The 17,207-nt window shown below is 52.1% G+C and overlaps 1 protein-coding gene across 11 annotated transcripts in view; it reads left to right on the top strand.

Annotated features, from left to right (window-relative positions):
* PTPRN2 (protein tyrosine phosphatase receptor type N2) overlaps positions 1-17,207 on the top strand; it is a 1,035,582-nt gene that overhangs the window by 150,338 nt on the left and 868,037 nt on the right. The window lies entirely within an intron of this gene.

The following is a 17,207-nucleotide window of genomic DNA, read 5'->3' as shown; positions in this document are numbered from 1 at the left end:
CTGAGCTGGCCTTGCTTCCTGGAAATCCAGGCCAGGCTGCGGCTTCCTGCAGTGACAGTGTCGGCCCCACAAGGCACTGAATGGGCTTTACGTCTTCATTGGTCCTGCAGCCGTGCTGTGTCTCCTGTGGTGGAGATACCACCAAACGTTCCCTGTCAATTAGGACAAGAAGCAATGCACTCTCATGCAGTGATCTTGGCTCTCAGAGTGGGAATCCACGGGAAGGGGGCGTGCACTGAGCTGTGCGAGGCCTCACAAACCACAAAGTGCTTCTGGGAACATGCCCAGGGTCCACAAACCCCAGAGCATTTCTGTGAATGTGCCTGGGGCGGTTTTCACCTTCCCCAGAGACTTCCCACAAGTGGTGCCAACTTCCGGGTCTACAGGCCCCTCTGCCTGTGAGCACCAGCGGGCTGTTCTCCCTCACCTCATCCCATGCTGAGTTTGCTGCATTCTTTAGCCCACTTTCAATTCAGTTGGATTTTCCTGCTGCTTGGGATCCTTACAAAGCATTGTTGTTTAAGAAAACTTCATGTCCCAGCCAGGCGTGGTGGCTCACACCTGTAATCCCAGCACTTTGGGAGGCCGAGGTGGGCGGATCACAAGGTCAGGAGTTCGAGACCAGCCTGGCCAACATGGTGAAACCCCATCTCTACTAAAAATACAAAAATTAGCTGGCTGTGGTGGCGTGCGCCTGTAATCCCAGCTACTCAAGAGGCTGAGGAAGGAGAATTGCTTAAACCCAGGAGGCAGAGGTTGCAGTGAGCCAAGATTGTGCCATTGCACTCCAGCCTGGGCGACAGAGCAAGACTCCATCTCAGAAAAAAGAAAAGAAAAAAAAAAAAAAAACAGTTCATGTCCCACGAGTACGGCTACGTACATCTTCCTTTTAAATGATCACTTTTGTTTGGAGATTTGGACTTGACATTTCAGACCCCATTAGCTCACCATCCATGGCCTATTATGGAAACCCACTTCTGCATCCATCTGTATTCAGATTGCATTTAATAAAAAAGCCGTGAATTAGTGAAAAACCAGAAACTGAGTTGAGCCCATCTTCCCATATGTTTGCCTGCTGGCGGTCTGGAGCCGAGTTCTTTCCTCTCAGACAGGGCTCTGCTGTTGGGATGGCCATGTGCTTGAGTGGAGGGTGGCAGGAGGGAGGTGGGACCAGGCCAGGCTCTCCCAGGCCGGGAATGAAGGAGCTAGCGCGTCACCAGCGGGTCTAAGGGTTTGTGGAAGCTGCGGTGGGGACCCAGCATTGGGCTGACAGTCCGCGGGAAGGAGGCAGAGATGGTGGTGGAGCTGGGCGGTGCAGAGAGCGCCTGATGGCGGGAAGGTCCTGGAGAAGGGATGCTGCGCTCTGAGCTGCAGGAGGAGCAGCTGCTAAGGACCAGTGCCGACAGCCTAGCACGACCTTCCTAAGGTTTCCTTTGTGCCGGCTGTGGATCTGCTGGAACGTGCTTCCACTCTGGTTGAACGTGTTCTTCCCTGGAGATGTGAGGGAGCTCCTGCTGCGGAGAGAGGTCTCAGATGCTGCCTCCCAGTGCTCTCGGCTTCAGGAAAGTCCCTCGACTGGGCGATAGCCCCACCCTGTCCCTGAATGGGTAGGGCACCTCCAAAACACATTGGTTGGATCCGGAAGCATGTTCTTAGTACAGAGCAGTTAGATGAGAATATTATGGTTTAACAAGTGAGACAGCCAGTGCTAGGAGTCCAAAGCCTTGGTGTCAGTTCAGGCTTGGCCACCAACCCGCCACGTGCCCACAGGTTGATGTCGCTGGCTCAGTTGGAACTTGTAAATCCTCCCACACCCTGTTTTTCTTGCAGTAAGGCTGTCCCAGCACCAGGGTGCAGCTGGGATGCCCTCAGGACGATCTGCATGAGGGTAGCTGCTTTTATAATTTCCATTGCCATAAAAAATAGCTGTCTTTATTGGAAAAGACCCTGAAAGAAGTGAGTAAGTAACATACAGACACAGTGACTGAACTTCCCCATCAGAACCAGGAAGGAACTCTGTAACTGAACTGTGACTGCCTCCGTTAGATTTTGTTCACCGCTTGGCCGCCTGGGATCACTGACTAAAAATGACCCGATTGTGTGAAACAGAGGCCTGGTCGGGTAACAGTGACTCTGTGATGGATACCTTGCAGCTACTAAAATTATACTTCTTAGGAGTTTCTTAAGAACATAAGAAAATTCTGGTGGAATCATGTTAAATGACAAAGGCAGCTATAAAAGTGTCCCAATACTGCAATCTCAACCATGGAGAGAAACAGAGCCAATGCCAGCAGCCGTTTGCTCGGATTCGTGGGTTACAAATAATTTTAGTTTTCTCCTTTGCAGTTTCTGTGCAGTGGCACACGTCATTTAAGAGAACAACCCAGTAACTCTCCCTAAGGGCTCCCCCGAGGGTCTCACTGCCACCCTCGTCTTCTGAGCCACCAAGAACAGGCCCCGTCTTGGATGCGCTGCGAGTCACGTCCGACGCCGCTGTGCCTTCACCACCTCATGTTTTATTACTGTTAAAAATGAATGTTTTTTCATTTTGGGATGAAAGAGAGTGCTCCAGCACCCCTGCCCTCTTACAGGAGTGAGTTTCATTCGTGGCCCCAGTTTAAAGACACTCGGATTGGCTTGTTGGTTTCATCATAACCTTCTTTAAACACTTGGTGACAGGCTAAGAGAACCCCTGAAATTAGAATGGAAGTCCTCGTTGGAGTTAGGTATGCAGGCCTCAGCTAGGCTGTACCCAGACTCTGCGTCTTTCCCGGCGGTGCGCAGGCCTCAGCTAGGCTGGACTCGGACTCTGCGTCTTTCCCAGCGGTGCGCAGGCCTCAGCTAGGCTGGTCTCAGACTCTGCGTCTTTCCCGGCGGTGCGCAGGCCTCAGCTAGGCTGGACTCGGACTCTGCGTCTTTCCCGGCGGTGCATCAGCAGGACTTTCAGCCTATTGTTTTGGGTTCTTAGCAGCAATGAACGTGATTGTTTTTGTCTTAAGGCCTCAAGTGATGGCCACATGACAGAGGGTCCCCTCCTTTACTGACAGTCACCTGATGGTGGGTGGTAGTTATAACTACAGAATGCCTTCTCCGAAACACCTGGGCCCCAGACCTGGCGAGCTGGCATGGGAGATTAGGCTGATGGTTAATGCCTCTGGGCCCTGAGGCCCCCGGATCTTCTCGAGGGTGCGGCACATGCCTGGCGTGGGAGATTAAAATGATGGTTAATGCCTCTGGGCCCTGAGGCCCCCGGATCTTCTCGAGGGTGCGGCATATGCCTGGCATGGGAGATTAAGCTGATGGTTAACGCCCCTGGGCTCCCTGGCCCCAAGATGTTCTCGAGAGTGCGGCACATGCCTGGCATAGGAAATTAAGCTGATGGTTAACGCCCCTGGGCCCCGAGGCCCCAAGATGTTCTCGAGGGTGCGGCACATGCCTGGCCACTGGGGCCAGGCAGCAGTATCGTGCTTGACACTGCTCTCAGGGCTCTCAGGGCCGCGCTCTGCGGGCGTCTCAGTCCCCGGTTTGAAGAACATTTTCTGACCACTGGGCATTACGCGTGCTGGCATGTGTGTGTGAGCCTGTTCCATACGCACATATGATTTGTTTGAATGCAGCCAGAGAGAGGTTAATAGAAGAATCGGGAGAGTCAGTTCTTTCACTAATATTCATCTCCGGTGGTCACAGACGTTGTCCCTGTTTTTGTGTGACGTGATGTTCACTCGGCCACCCGGAGCTAATGTGTTATAATCAGACTTTGGGAGCAATAAACATTAATAGGCAGAGTTTCTGAAAATGCCTCGCTTTGCTCCTTGACGGAATTCCATTACAGCTTGCGGAATCGATACGACGCCTTGCTTCATTATTGCTTTTCTCCCACGTGGGCAGTTGCTTAATAAAGCCCGAAGAACGGGCTGCACGGAAAACAGAACGGGATGGTGCCGGGTGCCTCCCCTCTCTGGCCTCTCTGCATCCACGTGTGGGATGCGCCTTGTGTACGTCACAGAGCACTCCTGCGCCACGCGAAAGCCTGTATCCACCCTGGAGAAATCAATGGGCGCCTGGAGGGTGGTCCAGCAGGTGCCGGAATCCGACGGCTGCCTCTGCTCGGAGACCTTGGAGCTCTTTAGCCTCTTCCGAATTAATCTTTCTCATCTAAAAAAGTGAAAATAAGGTAATTACCACCTTAGAGGGGAGTTGTGCGGATTAAAGGAAATAATACATGCAAACTACAGAGCACAGCAGAACTCCATGCAAAGCAATTTTCAGGATTCAATTCCAGTGTTGGCCATAAAGGGACTGTAATGTCCCAGTTTCTCTTTCCTCATCTAGAAAATGAGGGGCCGGATGTGGTGGCTCGTGCCTGTAATCCCAGCACTTTGGGAGGCTGAGATGGGCGGAACACTTGAGGTCAGGAGTTTGAGACCAGCCTGGTTAACGTGGTGAAACCTCGTCTCTACTGAAAATACAAAAACTAGTAATCTCAGTTACTCAGGAGGCTGAGGCAGGAGAATCGCTTGAACCTGGGAGGTGGCGGTTGCAGTGAGCTGAGATGGTGCCACTGCACTCCAGCCTGGGTGACAGAGTGAGACTTTGTCTCAAAAAAAATGAGGAACCAGAGGGGCTGAGACCTCTTCCCCTCTAGGAACATTTTCGTTGAGACATTTTGGGAGTGCCCTGGGCAGGACAGTCAGGGCACTGGAGAGGAAGCTAGGGCGGGACCATTTCACGTCCTAGGGTTCACCGTGTCCCCACGAGGTCATGGGTGCTCCCCGGAAAGGTCAGGCTTGCATCACTCAGCAAGGGAAGGCTGCTGTGGGTGGAGGGAAGCCCCCAAATCCACTTCCTTCACTGCCCTGCTGCTCAGGTCTGGCCCAGCAGCAGGGGATAGAACATGGATCCTGGTTTCTCCCCCGTGGTTTCTCTTGGGTTTCTTGCTTGTTTCCCAAATGAGTTGATGTATACAGTTTATTCATGGATCAAGGCTCATTTCTTTTCTATCTTAACAAGTGACAGTGTTGGAGATAAATTTGCATTTTGTGGTGTCGCCTCAGGCTTCCTTTTTCTTGTTGCTTTGGGCTGAGTAGCAGGGATGGAACACCTGCGGTCTCAGGTTTAGCGGCCATGGTTCCTATCTGGGAAACTGGCCTGGGCCCCGATTTGCCATCATCACCCTCTCCTCGCTTTATCTCTGGAGAGCAGCAGGAGTGTGCAGTGGCTTTGAAGCCTTTCTTTGTCTCTACTGACCATGAAAATTACACACCAACTACTTGTAAGCTTGAGCTCCTGTGAGCTGGCCGAGCTCGGGAAGATTATTGAGACCACGTCCGAATGGTGGCCCCAGCAGCCGGCAGTGTCAGCCCGGGTATGACATCCTGTGTAGCTGCCGAGGCCTTCAGATGGCGTTTGCTCTTTCATGTGGACTAGAGGGTTTCTTTTTCTTCTTTTTCCTTCTTTCTATCTTCCTTTTATTTTACTTTCTTTGAGACATGCAAGAGTATGTGTGTGCATCTGAAATGAGAATCTGGCAGCATTCAGAGTTTTCCGGCTCAATTCCGTGTCCAGATTTGAAATTCAGAAAATCAGATGGTGTTGGAAGCTGCCATTGATGGGGTTTGTTGGTACTTTTCAACCTGCCATTCCAGCTCTCCCCAACCAAGCTGGCCAAAGAGTTCAAGCCTTTTTCAGAGACATGGATGCTGTCTTTTGCTGTTTAAGAACCTACCTAGGATTTGCATTCTGATCTGCATTTCTTAAAAGGTTAACTGAAATTCAGTTCCTTGTAGTCTAGCTCCTTTGCAGTTTTTGATCTGAGGAAGATTCAGTCAGCTTGTAAAATTAATGGATTCTAGCAAAATCGCACTTTAGTGATACTTTTCAGTAGATATTCTGTGAAAAGTGGATTTGAAGTATTTCTGTGATGAGGCTCGATTATTAATGCGGAACTTGATTGCCAAGAACCAAACTACCTCCCTCATCAGTAACTTGGTCTCTAGCTTCAGCATCTGTTGCTTGAGAATATTTCACAGATCTGAAAATGAAGGTGGGCCCAAGTTGTTCATGGTTAAGTCAAACTTTATTTTTTTAACCCCAAACCTTAGGGCTAATAAAAATTCTTTATTAGAATGCCCAAAGGCATTGATGAATAGGTTTGGTCACTACTTTTAAATGTAAAACTTTTTAATTTCAGTTCCATCTCATTTACATCAAACAGAGCATATGGCTCCCAAAGCAGCCCAGAACATGTTGCGGAGAAAACTAGCAATTTACTCCACTATTCAGCTTCATTTTTCTTTCATTTTCATGGAAACCATAAGATTGTTTTTGTGTTTCAGATCAAACATGTTTTTGAGCAAAGAGTACATTACCCAGCTGTCCTAAAAGCAGAACTTATCACTGTTCAGATTTAATCCAAGCCATCTGCTGCGTTTCTTTCTTTCCATTTATTTTTGAGGCACATCACAGGAAAGCTGCTTCTTGACATATCTCACTTGGAGAAACTACAAAGAGGAAAATATGGCAAAAACTTTCAATGTCGCTTTGTCGATGCACTTTGCATAAATAATGAAACGTTTCCCTCCGCTCAGTGTTCAAAAACCCAGTGCTTGTCACCCCAACTTTAAAATAAATTGGAAAACTCCAAGAAACAAAATCAGCCTTACATGTGCATTTGCTACCAGGGTGGGTGTCACTAATAGCCACAGGCTGAGCTCTTTTTTCAAGTGTGATTCCAGTCAGCTTTTTCACCCAAAGGCCTGAGAGCTGTGCACGATGTGACAGGTGCACCAGGGGACCACCAGCCAGAATGGGACCCAGCGGAACACCAGCCAGAATGGGACCCAGCGGAACATCAGCCAGAATGGGACCCAGCGGACCACCAGCCAGAATGGGACCCAGCGGAACACCAGCCAGAATGGGAACCAGCGGAACACCAGCCAGAATGGGACCCAGCGGAACACCAGCCAGAATGGGACCAACAAGGGGTGCGGCTGGCCCTCGATTCCAAAGCCTGGACTGAAGATCTGAGCCACACACTTCTGATGGGGTACGGGAATCCTCAGTCCAGAAATGACCTTGAACTCAGACACTGGAGCAGAGGATGACGGGCAGAACTGAGTGTATTGTGCTTTCTAAGATGTTATGGGTCCGATCAAGTATGGGAAGGTGATCCCTGGAATTGGACATCTCTGTCAGGCCCTGTTGGAACCCAGGGTGTCTGTAAGCCACAACCGCCTGTGACCTGCCCCTCATGCAACTGCCGCATCTCATCAACAGGGACGCGGAGGAAACTGACTCAGAGCCGTCACTTCATCCCCGCTTCCATGGAAGACATGCTGCTTACACATTTCACAAATGTGGCTGGAGGAGGGAGGCAGGAACCACTCAGTCACTGGGATTATCTTCTGGGAAGCCCACTCGGATGATGGGGAGTATCTTCTGGGAAGCCCACTCAGATGACAGGGAGGACCTCATCTGCATGGCTCACAGCCATGACAACTTGGGTCTCAGAGGGAAGGGAACTCAGGGGCAATGCGCACTGGTGGGATTGCTTATGCACGATATTTGTCAAGCCATCTCTTTTTGTAAATAACTCTTCTCATTAAAAACATAAGGCAGCTTTGCAATTATGCTGATCTCATTAGCTTTTGATGAAGAAGAAGGAATGTGTGCTGGACCCTGTGCCTGAAGCTGGAGTCCCAGGTACCCCAAGCCCAGGAAAAGACAAAGCCAAGATTCTATGTTCTGAAAAGAGTCAAATGTGGCTCAGATGCCCTCAAAGGAGAGAAGATCCAAGGTAACCCGTGATCAGCAAGAGTCAGAAGGCTGAAGCTGTGCCTGTGGCGTTGGCTGAAGACTGAGGGGCCTTTTCCCGGGTGGGCAGTCTCTTCCCCCTCACTGCAGCTTTGGGGTGCTGGTGCTCTGAGTTCAGGGTAAGGCCAGCTCGCCGTGAGACATTGTGTCCTGCCTGCCTTGGGAAGGAAAACAGGAGGAATTGGGAGGGAGAACATGTTCCCAGTTCTTTACTCACTGTTGTGCTGGACACAAATGTGGCAGGAACCCCTGATAAAATGCCCCAAAGCTCTGGAGACCTTAGGGGTCAGGTCCTGTGCACAGGATTGTAACAGTGGCCAACATGACAGAGTTTCAGCAGATGCCTGTTGAGTAAAGAATGCAGGCACCGAGGTTCAGGCACAGCTCAGGGTCCGACGCTAACACAGGTGCTTTGCATCCCCAGCACTGGTGTCAGTGGGCCTTTTCCTTCAGGAGTGAGCTTTGAAGTAATGGCTGCCCCTTCTTTTGGATTTGGAGATAATAAAATAATGAAGTGCTGAGCTTCCAAGTCCGGTCAGACGTCACGTGTGAGCATCTGAGTCCGGTCAGACATCACGTGTGATCTTAGAAATCCTTGAGTGGTGAATGTTGGCCACACCGAATGCTGGAGGCTTGTGATTTGGACTCTCTTCTCCAAGTGCTCCATCAGGTATTTCACTCATTCCAGCTGCAGCGCTGTGTGGTGGGGCTCCTGGTGTGACATGGAAGGAGGGCTGTGTGAGTCAGGACTGACCCTCCCAGAGCAGGGACTGGGAAAGAGAGCAGCCACTTTGCTGCCTTCCCATGTGGAAGGGTCTGTGGAGCTGGGCACCTCTGAGAGTCCCGAGGCCCCGTGCACTTGACCCAGACTTCCTCAGTCTCTGATGAGTGATTACGGCAGTGATGGAATTCTTGCAGTGATGGAATTCTTGCAGTGAAGGAATTCCTGCAGTGAAGGAATTCTTGCTGGTGACAGCTTATATAATGTTTGCAAAACAGCCGTTTTCTAAAATGGAGCTTTCCAGGCCAAAAATGCTTGATGTCAAGAAAATGACTTTTAGCTTTGAGATAGCATCTGGGTCTAATTTCAGAAAGTGGGTCTACACACAGGTTACTGCCAAGGACACATGTCTTCAGGCTCCAGAATCCTGCCTCAAGGCTGGCAACACCACAGCTGCCTGAAATGCAATATTTAAACACAGAACCTTACAAAAGATGGCAAGAGGGTCAGAGTCAAGCACAAAACCAATACCAGGTTGTACCTCACTGCATGGTGAAGGAGAGGTGGCAAGGACTTTGTGAGCCACTGGAATAACTTATAGGAAAGTGAGGATTGTTTCATGACCTGTAATGTTGTGAAAACTTTACAAACTCTTATAATCAGTTATAAGTGTGTATGGAAATGAAAACAGTGAGCCTGACAATGATGTAGTACACTGTGACTTAACACAGTGGGAAGTGAGAGCTACAGCATCTTGATGTAGTACAACATGACTTAACACAGTGAGACACAGAGCTAGAGCATCTCGATGTAGTACACCATGACTTAACACAGTGGGACACTGAGAGCTGGAGCATCTCGATGTAGTACACCATGACTTAACACAGTGGGACACTGAAAGCTGGAGCATCTCGATGTAGTACACCATGACTTAACACAGTGAGACACAGAGCTAGAGCATCTCAATGTAGTACACCATGACTTAACACAGTGGGACACTGAAAGCTACAGCATCTCGATGTAGTACACCATGACTTAACAGAGTGGGACAGTGAGAGCTACAGCAGCATCTCAATGTAGTACACCATAACTTAACACAGCAGGGCACTGAGAGCTACAGCATCTTGTTGTAGTACACTGTGACTTAACACAGCAGGGAAACTGAGAGCTATAGCATCTGGATGTAGTACATGATGACTTAACACAGCGGGACACTGAGAGCTACAGCATCTTGATGTAGTACGCCACAACTTAACACAATGGGACACTGAGAGCTGCAGCATCTTGATGTAGTACACTGTGACTTAGCACAGGGGGACAGTGAGAGCTAGGGCATCTCAGTGTAGTGTGTGTGGCACTTGAATCCTTGTCTAGGCTGTGATAGGTGTGAGCATTCTCCCTATGGCTTGCTGAGTGTCAATCCCTTTCTGAGTCTGGATTGCCCTCCAATATTTTGTGCTTTGCCATTTTGCGGTGGTGAAGTGCCTCTGAGTGTCCCTTTACTGTGAAGGTCTTATCATCCCATTTCCCTGGATATCATCATTGTTTCCCTCACAGCCACTTCCCTGCTATATGCGGATGAGTTGCCTTCCTTAGGTTCCTGCGGCACTGAGTGTCCCACATGGTATCCAGTCTGTGTTCCCCAGCAAGCTGTCTGTTTCCTGCCCCTGGCCTTTCTTTGGAATTTCCAGCACCATCCCTTTTCATTCTCTGGTGCACTTATATCTTTGTTTGTCTGTTCTTTCTTCTGATAATTCACTTCTGTGAAATGTTGTTTGGTCTCTCCCTGGGAGATGACGTGGCCACACAGCTCCATGCTTTGCTGTCTGTGCTGAGCTGAGTGACAGGCACCCTGGCCAATCCCCACGCAGCCACCAATCCCACATGGCTGTTAACATGTGGTGGTTTGTTGACTAGAGCTGGCGGCACACTTTGTACTTTATGTAGTTACTTGGTTAACATGCCATGTAACTGAAATCTGGACTGTGTGGTTGGGGGCTGGGGGTGCATATCTAAACTTTGGCCACGTATCCCTGTGGGTTGGACCTGCAAGAGAGGACTGTCGGATGCAATCAGATCACCCACCACAGTTGTCCCAAGCCTGGCTGACTATGGAGTGAAGCTGGATTCCCATTCCTGGGCCCCAAGGTGGACCTTCACAGAAGGCTTTCTCCAGCACATGGGGCCCAGGGAAGGCACCTGTGTGGAAAGTATTTAGGGATGGTTCAGGTGTGCAGTCAGGCTTGGGAACCGTGGATTGTAGGATTTGCTGTTTCTGAAACCAACCCCAAAGGTGGATGTGGAAGAGAAGAAACCAGAACCTAACACTTAGATTCCTGGAAGAGACAGGACTGTGGTGGCTGCCACCAGACACATCATGGGGACATGGAGCCCCAGCCACAGCAGACACAGGGGTGGCAGGGTCTTCTAGGGGACCACCCAGCCCTCTGAGGAATGCTCTCCTATTAAAAATCCTTAGAGACAATTTATGAACTACTCTGAAGTCCCTTCTTAGTGACTGAAACTAGGCTAAATCACCTGATTTGTTTAATTTGTCCTTAAGAAACTTTCTCATTTATCAATTGAATGAGGAAGAGGCATGGGTGGCCTGCACACTTCATTGAGGGTCTTTGACGAGGATTTGCGTGTGTGGGATATTAACGAGCCATTGTAGGGTGGGGTGGGGGGACAGGTCCTCAGCAATAACTCTGAGGTGGGGCCCGTGGTACGCAGTTTATGTTGGTAGAATGGGCCCATGGTTCTAAACCCTTTCTGTACATCCACAGTAGCTGGGAGTGCTCAAATAAGTCTGGTAAGCAGGCCACACTCCAGAGCAGTGACATCTGAATCTGGTGGAGGTGCGGCCCAGGCACCTGCATTTTCAGGATCCCAGGTGGTGTCCGGTGTCATCCAGGGCTGAAGCAGCTGGTGGGGGCTTAGAGAGGTTGGTGGGTAGGGCCTGGGGTGACCCTTCCAAACCCAGGCAGCAAGGCTGCTGGCTCTCTCCCCTGAGGAAGGAAAGCAGGAGGGTTTCTTGAAGCCACCTGCTACAGGTTGTTTTTGTTTGTTTGACATCATTCATCAGCTTTGCGTCTCTTCACCAATACTGTCGCTGGGTCCCAGAGTGCTGACTGCAGAGTAAAGATTAATTGGGAAGCAGGGAGTTGAGGTGTGGTTTCTGGCCTCTTGGTAGGTCAGGAAAGTAGCTGTTTGTATCATCAGAGAAGTAGCTGGTTGTATCATCAGGAAAGTAGCTGGTTGTATCATGGCTGGAGTGCTCAGCTCCTGTTTTCCTTGCAGGCTTTTGTCCCAGGCAGAGGTACCTTCCCCCGCCCCTCTCATGTGGATGACTGGTAGTGTTTTCCTTGCAGCACGCTGGCTCATTCAGTTGGTGTGAGGGAGCTGGCTGGATGGAGAAGCTCCAGAAGCTTCATCAGTGGATGCCCCTCCCCCACTTTCAACGTAGCTCCCAGCGTTCAGTGAAGCCTCGAAGAATGAGCCACACGGCAATTATGCCAGATCGAGGACCTCGGTGGGGACGGCTTTGTGGGCCGTGGAAACGGGGGCAGCTTCCAGCCCGCATGTGAGCTCGTGCCAGCTTCTTCCTAATGGGAATTCTCAGTGGGTGGCTCTGATGTATGACTTACAGCTGAGCCCGGAGAACATCTAATTTCCTTTGCAGCTCTCTTCCTCACAGATGCAATTACTGTAGTGAAATCTGGTCCAGGAGGATGGGATGAGATTCTATTTTAAGGTTCTTTCTTTCCTTCTTAGGCCTGAATAGCCATTGTTAACCACCCGGGCACCCTCCTGGATCCATCCTTTGGTGCTTAATGCTCCAGCCCGTTAATTCTGCTCTTTAAATTCTCACAGATGACTGCTCCCCGTCAGCCCCTTTGTCTTAACCTCATGGTTTAGTGCTGCTGTCCTCACTCCTGGTGCACCCTGCATCGTCAGGAGAGCTCTGCTGTGGGCCATTTGGGGTTGAGCACCTGATTCCCTATGCTCTGAAAGCGCATGGTACTCGCTTTGTAGAGGATTTGCTAGAACCACAGTTCTCTGCCTGCTGAACAACTAGGAATCCCCTTGCTTCCATTTTTTTTTTTTTTTTTTTTTTTTTTGAGATGGAGGCTGTCTCTGTCACCCAGGCTGAAGTGCAGTGGCACGATCACGGCTCACTGCAACCTCCGCCTCCCAGGTTCAAGTGATTTAGTAGAGAAAGGGTTTCTCCATGTTGACCAGGCTTGTCTCGAACTCCTGACCTCAGGTGATTCACCTGCCTTGGCCTCCCAAAGTGCTGGAATTACAGGCGTGAGCCATCGTGCCCGGCCCTTGCCTCCATGTTTAAGGGTGGCCCAGGTTGAGCTGAAACGGCTGGGTCAGGACCGCTGGGCCTGGACGCACAAGTGCTTCCTGTGCGATTTCCCACAGGCTCCCCAGCACCTGTAGGATGGGCACGTTCTCCCAGTTTTACAGACACCAGGCTGAGAGACTGGGGTCCTCATCTCCCACCCACAGAAGTCTTCCCACTGTTAGTCCTCCCGGGAGAGGGACGGGCTTGCCTGCCGAAGTCGCCATGGAGCCCACACTGGGCTTTCCCGTGCAGGCCTCCTGAGCCCTGCTGTCTTCTGGGAGGGGAGTCAGAAAAGGTTAAGGACAGATCCTCACCTGTGTGTTAGTCACAGGCCCAGAGTGGACAGTGGCCAGTTTCCTAGTTGGGAAGAGGACTTGGCCAATTGGGGGCCATGTTAGGCCCACTGCATTTTATTTCCTTAAAGACAATGTTTTATTTTTTTGTGTGCATTCGGGTTCAGATGCTAAGTGAGCTGTTTAGGAAATGTAAACATACATTCAAAATTGAATGATCTTTCCTTTTCTTGTGAGCCCCTACGACTTATTACAAATGAGATACAAAGGATTGTTTTTGATCTTGAACCCAACTTTGGCAAACTTTGGCACAAAATTTGTCTTTGCTGTGGATTTTCTTGTGGGTCTGGAACGAGCTTGCATCTGTTATCAAGTCTGCTCCGTGGCGAGAGGGAAGGTAGCCATGTTGAGGAGGGTGCTGAGATGGGCCCCGGAGCTGAGGAGGGTGCTGGATGGGCCCTGGTGCTGAGGAGGGCACTGGATGGGCCCTGGTGCTGAGGAGGGTGCTGTGATGGGCCCTGGTGCTGAGGAGGGCGCTGGATGGGCCCTGGTGTTGAGGAGGGTGCTGTGATGGGCCCTGGTGCTGAGGAGGGCACTGGATGGGCCCTGGTGCTGAGGAGGGTGCTGTGATGGGCCCTGGTGCTGAGGAGGGTGCTGGATGGGCCCTGGTGCTGAGGAGGGCACTGGATGGGCCCTGGTGCTGAGGAGGGTGCTGTGATGGGCCCTGGGGCTGAGGAGGGCACTGGATGGGCCCCGGAGCTGAGGAGGGCACTGTGATGGGCCCTGGTGCCGAGGAGGGTGCTGGATGGGTCCTGGTGCTGAGGAGGGTGCTGGATGGGCCCTGGTGCTGAGGAGGGTGCCGCGATGGGCACTGGAGCTGAGGAGGGTGCTGCGATGGGCCCTGGAAGGTGTGTTCTTGGCCCACGCATGTTCTCAGCCCCAGTCTCGTGTGGGCAGTCTCATTTCACCCTCATGGCAGCCTAACGAGATGGGCCTATTGTCCCCTGAACCACAGAGGAGCAGCCCGGGAGGAAGGCCAGTGACTGACCTGGGTCACAGAGCGGCTGAGTCTGGATAAGACCTGGGCCCTGGCCCCTGAGGCTGTGCTCCCATCTGAGGCGGGTGTGAGTGCCGTGGGGCGGCGCCTTCCACCTCCATTGGCATTGGTTGGCTGCTTGGTGCCCAGGTTTCCCAACTTGAAGTTGAGTGCTTAGTGTAGACAAGGACAGCGAGTGAGTTCTGATGCTGCCCTCTGACTGGCTGTGTTACCTGGGGGATCCCATCTCCCACAGGAAGGGGACCCCTGTTCCCAGGATGTCAGCAGGACTTGCAGGTGCCTTGGCTCCCAGGAGGTGAGCCGTGAGTGCTGGGGGGACCAGGGAGTGGTGGCCGGGCATGTGCAAGGGCCCAGGGTAGTGGGTGGGGAGACCCCAGAGGCTGCTGAAGGAGCCGTGAGGACCCAGCGGGGCAGCAGTGCCCAGCACCAGGACCCGCACTTCATCACGGGGAGCGACTGGAGATGCCGCCTCATTTCAGGGTGGCCGGAAAGCTGTGGCTGCACATGTCTTCACATGGGGAAGGGAGAATAAACCCACTGGGAAGCGTGTGAAGAAGCCGTGGGAGGCAGAAATGGAGCTGCGTTTGGTTGTAAGGGATGGGGTGCTCATGGGTTTTGAGTGCCCGCTCTGTGAAGGGTCCCTCGACACACGGAGAAACAGGTGGAAGAGCGAGGCCTCCTCTCGGAGCTGCAGGAGCGAAAATGAGGCTGTGCCAGGGAGGAGAGGGCCCTGGGTTCGCGGGGGCAGCCCAGCCTGTCCGGATCGCTGTGGCCTGACACCACCAAGTGAATTTCCTACTCATGCTCCATGTCTGGGGCCACCTGGGCGCTTGTGTACCCTGTTCCTCCAGGGCCTCCCACCCCATGAGCACACTGTCTCGTCTCCCCTTCCCCGTGCCTCCGTGTCTGAGGCCTCCTGGGTGCTTGTGTACCCTGTCCGTCCGGGGCCTCCTGTACCCTGTCCCTCCGGGGCCTCCCACCCCATGAGCACACTGTCCCGTCTCCCCTTCCCCGTGTCTCCGTGTCTGGGGTCACCTGGGCGCTTGTCTGCACTGTCCCTCTGGGGCCTCCCACCCCATGAGCACACTGTCCCATCACCCCTTCCCCATGTCTCCGTGTCTGGGGTCACCTGGGCACTTGTCCGCACTGTCCCTCTGGGGCCTCCCACCCCATGAGCACACTGTCCCGTCACCCCTTCCCCATGTCTCCGTGTCTGGGGTCACCTGGGCACTTGTCCGCACTGTCCCTCTGGGGCCTCCCACCCGTGACTCCACCAACACCCCTTCCCTGTGTCTCCGTGTCTTCTCCTCTCCCTACAGGGACGTCAATCACTACATTTAGGGCCCACCCTGGATCCAGATGATCTCACCTCAAGGTCCTTCAATAATGAGGTCTGCGAGGACCCTGTTTCCATGTAGTTACATTCCGAGGCTCTGGCTGGACATTCCCAGGGAAGTTAAGAGCCACTCGTGGTTTTGTTCTTTCACTTTACCGAAGTTGGGGAAACCGAAGCTTAGGGAGGCTCACCTTACTCAAAGCCTGTAGTTTAAGACAGACTGGGAGCCTTTGCCCTTGGTCACCCCACATGCCTCAGAGTCGCAGAACTTCACGGCCAGAGGAAACCTTAACTGGAGCTGGAAGTGGGCTCACAGGTGTCTACTCTGTCACTTCATCCCATGAGAAGGAGATTAATTCTCCTGTCTGTAGTCACCTGGGTACTCGGGGATGAGATGAGGGTGACTCTGGCATCGTGACCTCATTCTGTGTTCTTTCCTCCGCATCTCCTGCCTTCGGGATGACAGCTGTGTCCCCATTGTTGTGTTAGGTTGACATTTTGGTGTCGGGAGAGGCTCTCTAGAGAGGGAGCGGGCCTTGTGCGGTGAGGGTACTTTGTCAGATGCATGACGGCAGAGAGGGTTTGGGGAGGTGGCTCAGACATGGGCTGTTTTTCTTTTTCTTAAATGGAGGGAAGGTGGCCAGAGACTGTGGAGGTCACCTGGATGAACTCCAGGTCTGCCTGCAGCTGTCGGAGGAAACTGAACGAGTGATCAGGCGTGACTCTGCGGGGACGCCTCGGAGCCACCCAGGCTGTTCAGTGAACCTCAGGCAGCCGGGGCTGTGGGGGCCACAGGGGCTGTGGGGGCACACCCCATCTTCTCAAGTTTTCAGAAAACTTCGGAAAGCAAGTGCATGGAAGCTGCTCAAAAAGACACTAGCTTTATTATTATTTTTTAAAGCCAGATTTTTTGACAGGCGACGTCAACACATTTTCTCAGCTCTTTATTTCAGTTCTTAAAACACTTGCCAGATTCTGCAGGACAGTTCTGAATGTCGGCATGCTCTGTGAGGGCACCTCTTCTTCAGAGCGAGGGTCCGAGGGGGCCTGCGCAATCCCCACCTGGCCCCTTCCCTGGCGGGTGAGGTTGAAAGCCAGTGGAGGTTTTCTGTTGTTAGAGACCCCTGGAACCCTCACAGCCACCCCTTGGTTCACACAGAGGAGGGGCTTGGATGCTTCATAAATTCTCCTGCCGGAGTTTGAGCTGCTTTAACCATGGTCCTCTTCAGGCATTTTCATAACATGGAAACCAGTTTCAGAAGGCAGCCCTGGGGAAATTGACCTGACTCTATCTGTTAGCAGCAGCCACTGTTTCCTTCCTCAGACTGACCAGGTCTTCTGTGCCCTCTCCACGCTCATACCTGGGTAGGTCCTGGCTGACCATCTCTCCTAAGCTAAGGACTGCCCACCTCCCCAGCCTGCTCGCTGCCTGCTCCTGCACACATCTCCCCATATGCTGCCGGGGCCAGCCCTGAACACAGGCAATGGCCGGCTTCTGGCTGCAGAGGTCAGTGTGGGCCCCACAGGATCCGCCATCTCCAGGAGCCCCTTTGGAGGCGAGGCCCCAGGTGAGCCCCAAATGAGTAGATGCACTGCAGTCTGCATCTACTCATTAACGTAAACCAAGCGTTACC

The sequence above is a fragment of the Pongo abelii genome, chromosome 6 (genome assembly GCF_028885655.2).
Source record: "Pongo abelii isolate AG06213 chromosome 6, NHGRI_mPonAbe1-v2.0_pri, whole genome shotgun sequence".
Lineage (NCBI taxonomy): Eukaryota > Metazoa > Chordata > Mammalia > Primates > Hominidae > Pongo > Pongo abelii.
The sequence above is the reverse complement of the archived record's forward strand: the minus strand, read 5'-3'. Positions and strand labels throughout refer to the sequence as shown.